This window comes from Oryza brachyantha, chromosome 10, assembly GCF_000231095.2.
Source record: "Oryza brachyantha chromosome 10, ObraRS2, whole genome shotgun sequence".
Classification (NCBI taxonomy): domain Eukaryota; kingdom Viridiplantae; phylum Streptophyta; class Magnoliopsida; order Poales; family Poaceae; genus Oryza; species Oryza brachyantha.
Genome location: NC_023172.2, coordinates 5042291 through 5051622, shown reverse-complemented (window position 1 = coordinate 5051622; position 9332 = coordinate 5042291).

Genomic DNA, 9332 nt, shown 5'->3' with positions numbered 1-9332 from the left:
GTGCTGGTTTTATTTCATAATAACCGGCACTAATCGTTATAGTTGGCCATAAGGCCTGAGGCCCGATGGCCTGGCCCAATGCACGGCATCGTAGCCTGGCCCGACGTTGGACCATGCCTGGGCCGCAACCTTGGCATGCTCGGTGTCACGCCCTGAGTTTTACCCAAGCCAAGAATTAAATAAATAATGTATTAAAAATAATTTGTTAATTAAAGTTCAGGAGAGAACTCAGTGTAATAAATTAATTTAATTTAATTGGAAGCTTTTCGGATGTTCTAAAATGTCCCGAAAGCATTTTAAATGATTAACAGGATTTATATTTGAATTGCAGTTCATAAAATTTGCTCTAATCAACTTAATAAAAATCGGCAAAATTGGAGGCAATTTCTTTTTTTCCCTCCTTCCTCTTTCTTTTTCTTTTTCCCTTCTCCCTTTTTTTCCCTTTTTCCTTTTTCTTTTTCTCTTTTCCTTTTTTTCTCTCCTGGTCGCACCTCCTCTTCCCCTCTCTGTTGTACATCCTCTCCTCCTCCTCCCCAAGCCATGCAGCCTCATCTCTATCTCCACCAAAAAAAATCAATTCCAATTAATTAGGACTCTAAATCTTATCTCTTTGAAACCTTATCTATTCCTTGTTAATAGGAGATTGATAACAAGATCTATCTCTAGCTTCCCCCTATAAATACCCCCCTACAGCCTGGCCTCTTTCCCTCGTCTCCCTCTCCTGTGCATCTCCAGTCGCCTCTTGTGCCTCCGCTACAGCTGTGCCACCCCTATCCAGTAGCTGCGCAGCAAGCCGCTAGCAGCCCTGCTGCATCCTGGTTCGCAGCACGTCGCCGGCTGGTCTCTCTCCACCAAATCTTAGGTTCACATCTATTTTATTCTTGCGAATCGATCTAAATTAATCTACCGTTTAATTGTTCAGGTTTTCTAGCCTAACAGCGAGGAACAACCGCAATCCGTCGCTGATCTCTCCACCAAACCTCAGGTTTGCATACGTTTTATTCATGCAAATCAATCTATCGTTAATCTACAGTGTAATTGCTTAGGTTTTCCAATCTATTAGCTAGCATGAGATTGATCTACGGTGCGGAATTCAATTTTGTAAGTGTAGATTGGTTTAACGTTAAAGTCATCTAATTCTAGTTTAGCGAGTCGTTAAATCTCAATTTAACGGGTCGTTAACTCCTGCCGTTGTTCCGCTAACAGTTCACGGTTTCACGTATCGGATCTAATTTGTGGTACGAAACTCTAATTCGTGCAAGATTTGGTTTTGTCGTGTCAATGCGTGTACTGTCTGCAATTTTCCGAGCCATGGCCCAACCCACGCACGATGTCTCCATCGCCTTCTTCGGCCCACCCCCTTTTCCTTCTCCTCCCTCGGCCCACTCCTCTTCGGCCCGCCTCCTCTTCTCCTCTTCCCTGCCAGCCTACCCTTTTCTCTCTCCCCTTGCTGGGCCGGCCTGCGGCCGAGGCCCACAAGCGCCCTGGAGTGTAGGCCGCCTCCCCTCTCCTCCCGGGACGCTGACAGGTGGTCCCCACCAGTCAGCCCCATCTTCCATCTCCAACCAGCGCCTGCACCCGCGCGTCGCGCCCGCGTCTGCATCGCCTCGCTGACACGCCCCTGCCTTCGCCGCTGCCTGCACGTCGTCGCCTTGCGCCCGTGCTACCGTCGCGCTGCGCCGCAGACCCATCGCACAAGCCTGCCGTCGCGCCGCTCGCCCGCACGTGTCGTGCAGCCGTAACCGCGCGCGCACCCCGCTCGCGCCGGCGCAACCACCTTCAGCTTCCCCGGGCGCTGCCAACCGCCGCCCACACATCCCGGCGCTGCATCCGTGCCCGCCGCCAACAACCTCCCCCGCCTCCTCCGCATCGGACGCGCCATCGCCAACCACCGGCCGCGATCCACGCGCCGCCGTGCTAATGATCTCCTGCCCTAGCTTGCGCCAGCTCCCCTATAAAGCCCCACTGGCGCGTGCCGCCGCACTCGTTCCTGAGCCGCCACCGCACCGGTTGCCCGTCGTCGCGCAGACGCCGTCGCTCCTCCTCGGCCCCGCGTCGTCATCTTCGCCTGTCACCGGTGAGCACTCGCTCTCCCTTTCCTTCTCCCTTGTCCCTCTCCCTCCCGGCCGTCGCAGCGAGTCGCCACCGGTCCACGCCATCGTCACAACGTCGTCACGCCACCCCCTGCCTTCCCGCGCGACCGCTTCCCATCGTCGGGCGCCGCCGTTGCCGTGCCGTTCGCCGTCCCCGCCGTGCACCACTGCTCCGGTTGCGCCGTCATCGTGCACCGCCGCTCCGGTCGCGTCCGCCGCTCGGCCGCCAAGCTGCGTCGCTGCTTGGCCGACACCACCTCACTCCTCCCTCGTGCTCCCGTCTAGCTCCTCTGGCCGCACCCGCTCGCGCCGCACGCCGCCATGCCGTCCGCATCGCCTCCACGCCGCTGCGCCGACACCCTCGTCCACACCGCCTCCCCTCCGTGCGTGCGCCGTTCACCGTCGCCGTTGGGCGCCGTTGCCGCCGTCAGCCATGCGCCTCCTCTCTTCCTCGGTCGCCGCCTAACCGTGCCGATCCTTAGAGCCGCCCCTCACCGCGCCGTCGGTCGTCGCCGCCGTCCGCTGCCGTCGTGCCGACGTCACCGACCACCGCTCGCGCTGCCGCCCCGCCGCCTGCCGCCTAGCCGCGCCACCGCCACGCCACCTCCTCCCGCGCGCAACCATCGCTCCGCTTTCCCCGGTCGCGCCATCGCTTGCCATGGTCGCCGCCAATCCCGCCGCTCCGCTCGCGCCGGCCCAACAGCCATGCCGTTTTTCCCGTCCGTGCTGCACAATCGCCTCCTCCGCGCCCGCGCCGGCCGTCAAAACCACCTCCAGCACGCGCCGACCGCCACCATAAATCCCCCTGGCCGCGCCGCCGCCTTCCTTCTTTTGGCCATCGCCACCGCCCCGCTTCTCCCGGCGCCGCCCCCTTTCTCGCGCCGACACCGCCGCCAGTCCCCGGCTGCCATCGCCACGGTTTCTCCTCCCTCCATCGTCCTCTGCCTCCCCGCGCACACGCCACGACGCCAAGCCGTCCTCGCGCACCGCTCCTCCCTCCTCTCCCCGTCGGATTCCTTTTCTCTTCTCGGCCGTTGCCGTCGCTGGCCGTTGTCCGTCGTGCCACCGCGCTAGCGCGGCTGAGCGATCTCCATCACCGCCACTGACCTACCTCATGCCGGCCGTCACCACCTGTCCTCGGCCCTCGCCGACTTCCGCCGCCGTCCTCGTCGTTGGTAAGCTGTTGCTGTCCTCTCTATCCCTCTCTTTTCCTCTCCGTCCGTGGCCGCCGGAGCCGACGCCGCCGCCACATTCTTGCGCGCTTCGGCCGTCTCCATCGCCCGTCCGCCAGCCGCCATCCTTGCCTTGCTATCGCCGACACGACCCCGCCACCGTCGGAGCGCCGCCGCGCTCGTCGCGTCACTGCCGTCACTCTCCCCGAGCTGCCACCGTCCTCCTTTGGCACCGCCGCTCTCAGCGCCACCGCCGGTTCTCGCATCGCCGTCCGCCGGATCACCGCCGCCCGTTGCCGCCCGCTTGTCCGTGCCGCCGTCCTCCGGTCGCCGCCCTCCGCCGCCTGCCTGGCCGGCGCCGCCTCTCCCCTCTGTTCGGCCGAGGCCGCCCCGTCCTCCTCTGTTCTGGGCCACTGATGAGCGGGCCCCACTCGTCAGCCGGTTAGCCTCCCCTCTCCCTCTCTCTCTCACCGCCATGTGGATGTCGGCTGTCAGCTTTCCTCTCTCCTCGGTGCTGACGTCATGCCTCCAATTAATTGCACAATAATTCATTAAGGTTTTCTGTTTAGTTTAAAAACATAGATAATCTTCTAAAATTCATAAGTAATTCATCTAGTCTCCGTTTAGGTCCATTCAAGTTTCATTAAATCCAGAAAAATGCCAAGAATCCATTAAAAATAGTGCCTTTTTCTGTTTCAGTAGATTTATAGCCTGTTTTGCTTGTTTTGCCTTGTTTGTCGTAGGTTTTGACCCCGTCGCAGCGCCGTTCGTTCTCGAAGTCATCGCCGAAGTTCCTCGTGGGTCTAAGCAAGGCAAGTGGCACCCTTCTTTGATCATATTGAACCTATGATTATAAAATCCCCCGCTTTTACATTCAAACATGCATTGTATTCAAATGTATTTACATTATTCATCTATTGGGCATTTACCTTTATACCCGTTGATCCCCATTTATTATTATTGTCATCCCAGGGATAATATGAGTAGACTTAGGGTTAGGCAATGCTTAGCCATGCTTAGTTCAACTAGCTCACCAATTATTATTTAATTACTGTTACACTTTAATAGACCTTTAATGGTTGTAATCATTATTAATATCCCGTTGAGGATTAATACAACTAAAATATTGCTTATGGTGGGCTGTGGGTGCATGGTTTTGAGAGTCGCACCCATGGCAATTAAGGACTGGTTCTCAGGAAACCCTAAAAGTCTTACACGTACTAACCACAAGCCAGAATGGGCAACGGTGAGACTCGTAATCTAGCTTGTCCCTATTCGACGTACCAAGGCAAGGGTGAGCGTGATGGAGTATGGACGGGCAATCGTGGTGTAACGAAAGCCTCTGCTGCTTCCGGATTCACCAAGGCACAAGAGGGGACTGCCCGACTTGGTGTAAAGGAGGGGGTGAAACCTTAAGTGCGGTGCGATTGTCTAGGGAGGGTTAGGTGAAAGGTCTTATCATGGTTTCTGTACTGAGGTATCGTGGTGATACGTTGGGGCATGGTAACATGCTTGGCAGCCATGTCTTGTGGGTAAAGTTGTACACCTCTGCAGAGTAAAACTATTCGAATAACAGTGCCCGCGGTTATTGGGCGAACTGACAGATTCACTGGGATTAGTTGAACCCCTTTAATAATTTTATCAATCTTGGAACTGGTTTGACCCTGCGCAACGTGGTGTAATGTTGGCAGTGGTTTGGACTGTCGCAACGTGGTTTAACGTTGGATAGAGGGTTGACCCTGTCGCTATGTGGTGTAACATTCGACAGCGGTATGGGCCTGTTGCAACGTGGTGTAACGTTGAACAGTGGATGATTATTTTAAATGTTTACTTTCCTTTTATTTCAGTCTGTTTTATTTACTATTTTGCTAAATTACTGCTGCTTTGTGCAATTTAACCTTAGCCTATCCCTTGATACCCTATTGCATTCATTATTCTCCCTCCCCTGGGTGTTACTTGTTGAGTACGGTGGTTTGTACTCAGCCTTGCTTAATTTTTCCCCCACCAGAGCAAGTGCTAGAGCCTGAGTCAGAAGTCAGAAGAAGGTTGTTCCCAAGGTTGAAGTGAGGTTCAGTCCGCCGTCGAGAATGCCTATGGCGTGGAGCCGTCATCACCAGCTGAAGCTGAAGATTAGATGGTTTAGTCTTGTTTTTCTTTTTCCGCTGCATTTCGATAGATAATTGTTTTTATTTGTTTTTAAGTCGTGGAACTGTGTATTGATTTGGCATAGTGTGTACTCGGGCTGATGCCTGGACCGAGATTTAATACATGCTATTGTTTAGAAATTTGGTGTAAATTTTTGGGCGTGACACTCGGGTAGCCCGGCACGGCCCAATTCAACAAAAAAAATATTTGGGGACCTAAAATAGACCTAATTTATTCATATAAAGCCTAGCCCAAAAAAAATGTAAAATAGACTTATTCGAGCTATATTTATAACAGCCTAAACAAGATGGGGGAGAAATAAACTTATTTCAATAGTCCACAAAAGTGAGGGTCGAGATAATAGACTTATTTATTGAAGCAGCACGGTGGGCCGTCGTGCCTTCGAGCCGGCCGGCACAGCCCGAGTGTGTTATTGGGTCTTGCCTGGGCCGCTAGTGTCGCCCGTGGGCTAGCATGACATGGGCCGGTAGGCTGATCGGGCTGTGCCGGCCTGACACATTCTGGCACGGGCCATTATGTGTTAGGCACCTGCACGACAAGCCGACCCAAACATTATTCAAATATATGGTGTCTCCAGCAAATTAGAATGCCAACGTAGAAGTCAATTAGACATATGTCGGCTTAATGAATTGTTGCTATCCCATGGTCTCATGTATGGTAGGCTTATCTTTAACAGTGGTGAGCTATTACAAATATGTCAGTTATGACAACTTAGAATATAGAGCCATTACAGATAACGGCTATTAGATATTAGGAAGCATTATAGGTGATAATATTCACAACAATGGCAAAACACATATAATACAAATCCAATGCATATATCACAAAATGGTAGCACAAAAGATCACAAATTAACACAAATGCATATCACAACAAATCAAAATTCCATTTCATACACTTCCAGTTCACACAAATATCACAAATCAATGGTCGTATATATATCACCGTACATCAAAATTTGCATCCAATTCAAAATTTAGGAGGGAAGGGGAGGAACCTGAGCAGAGTGAAGGTGGAGATGGAGTGAAGTGTGACAAAGTTGTACAGTGCTGAGGAGGTGGTTAGTTTTGGGCAACGTCACTACTAGAAATTTGTCCGAGACGATTGTACTTTACGTCATCTATTGAGCGTCACAGATTAAATCTGCCGACATTTTCTCCAAAATCGTCACAGCTCAGCAGAATTTATATCGTTTTCTAATCGTCATAAAACGCTTAAAATCATCGATCAGAGATCTACCAATGTTATTTTGGTTATTTCTCCATCTGATTTTAATTTGATCTATATAAAATTTAAATTTCAAATTATGATAAGTTCAAACAATATTTTCAAATACTAAATGATTTCAAATGAAAAAGTCATGCACAACAAAATTGTACAAATCATTTATATCTACAACTTTTGTTTTGGTCATTTTGCTATATGACTCTGTTTCAATAATTTGAATTTGAATATCAAATTATGACAACTTCAAACAACAGTTTTAAATACTATATAATTTCAACTGAAAAAGTCATCAATATCAAAGTTGTATAACTCATCAATATCTATAACTTACATTTTGGTCATTTTTTCATCCAACAAAACAATTTGTAACATTGTTCACAAAATTTACATATCTCTCTTATAGTTTATAAACTATATAAGAGATATGTACATTTTGCGAAAAATGTTACAGATCACTTTGTCGGATGCAAAAATGATCCAAATAAAGTTATAGATCATGATGAGTTATATAACTTTGATGTCGATGATTTTTTCAGTTGAAATCATTTAGCTTTAGAAAATATTGATTGAAGTTATCATAATTTGAAACTCAAATTCAAATTATTGAAACATAGTCATACAGAAAAATGACCAAAACAAATGTTGTCTATACTGATGAGTTATACAAGTTTGATGTTGATGACTTTTTCAGTTGAAATTATTTAGTATTTAAAATGTTATTTGAAATTGTCATAATTTCAAATTCAAAATTTATATCGGTCAATCAAACTCAGATGGATAAATAACCAAAATAAGATAGATAGATCTCAATATGTTATATAACTTTATTTTTGACAACTTTATTACATAAGTTAATTTATTATGGTAAACTTCGATTCGAAGGTTTAATATTTACAAAATAATTAAAAGCAGGGAGTCCAAATGGACTTCTCGGTGAGGGAGGAGTGAAAGACCTGTTACGGGCCAGCCCTTTTGCTCATCCATCACTGAACAGTCAATTTTGCCCCCCTCCTTTCAATTAATTCCAAAATATTTAAACCTTCGAATCGAATTTTATGATACTAAATGAACTTATGTGGAAATGTTGTCAAAAAGAAAGTTGTATCACATAATGAGATCTACCAATCTTATTTTGGTTATTTCTCCATCTGAGTTGGATTGACCTATATAAAATTTGAATTTCAAATTATGACAAGTTCAAACAACATTTTCAAATACTTAACGATTTCAACTGAAAAAGTCATAAACAACAAAATTTTATAAATCATCAATATCTATAACTTTTGTTTTGGTCATTTTTCTATATGACTATGTTTCAATAATTTGAATTTGAATTTCATATTATGACAAGTTAAGTTCAAACAACATTTTCAAATACTAAATGATTTTAGCTAAAAAGTCATCAACATTAATGTTGTACAATTCACCAATATCTATAACTTTTATTTTGGTCATTTCATCATCCGATAAAGTGATAGTAATATTGTTTACAAAATTTACATATCTCTTATATGATTTTGAAGTATTTAAATCTTGATGAAATTGCTATAACGTCACAGTTTTTGGGCCTGTTGTTGATTGTCACACCTGGAGTTTTATCCCAAGCCTAAATTCGTAAAAGAAATTCGTAAATAATAATTGGCTTAATCAACTCAGGAAAAATCCTGATGATTTTGAAGTATACGGACGTCGCCGTCATCAATTGGGCATGAGGGGGGTGCAAGAGGGGCACTAGTGATGGTGGATGCCAATGTTATGACGGATATTGAGATGGGCCATTGGGGTCGATGAGGACACATGCCAACATAGAGTTGTCGGGTATGTTGCCTCATGATGAGCAGTCGCGTGATCCTGGCATTGAGTGGAGTGGGTCACTGGATCCAGTCGCCCCAACCGTTATGGCCACTGGACTAAACACCTTGATTAAGGATTGCTGGATCTTAGTTCGGGCCAAGAGGTGTGTTGGATCCGGTCGCCAAGTTCTACCATTGCCATATGCACTGATGGGGCGAAGCTAGGAAAAATGATCACCGGGGTCAGTGCTAACCACAGTAATGATCCAAGTAAAAGACTATAATGTGCGATGAAACATAACCACTTACAATAAATTACAATAACATAAGGTATTCTTGCACGAGAGGATGAGTTTTATCTTATTCCACGTATAAAAAAACGCATCTAAAATTTCAATAAAACTTCTATTATTTAAAAGGAACTGTTTTGCAAAGCAAAGACGATTTTTCTTCTCTTTCCACAATTCTCTCTATCACCAACCTGGGATACTTTTCATTCTAAGATTGCCCCATTATACTTTGCTTTTTCTTGGCTAATAATTTATTAAAAGCTGGACATGATTAATGTGTAATGCGAAGTAGAGACCAAATGCACGGTCACCCACTTTTATAGATGATCAAAATCACAAATTTCTTACCTTACATTCTAACGGAAAGAATTAAATTATGCTTTCATTCTCTTCATTGCTCATGACCACGACTGAAGTCTGAAGAAATGAAAATTAAGTTCATGTTTAAGATTTCAGAACCCTAACTTCCCAAAGTTTCTTCCCCGTAGAAAACAAACTTCCTCAAATTTCAGGCTAGACAAACTAGGCTCTTGCCTAAAGTTTCAGATTTTGGATCCTTGCCTACGCGGTGCACCTCCTTGAATCCAGACG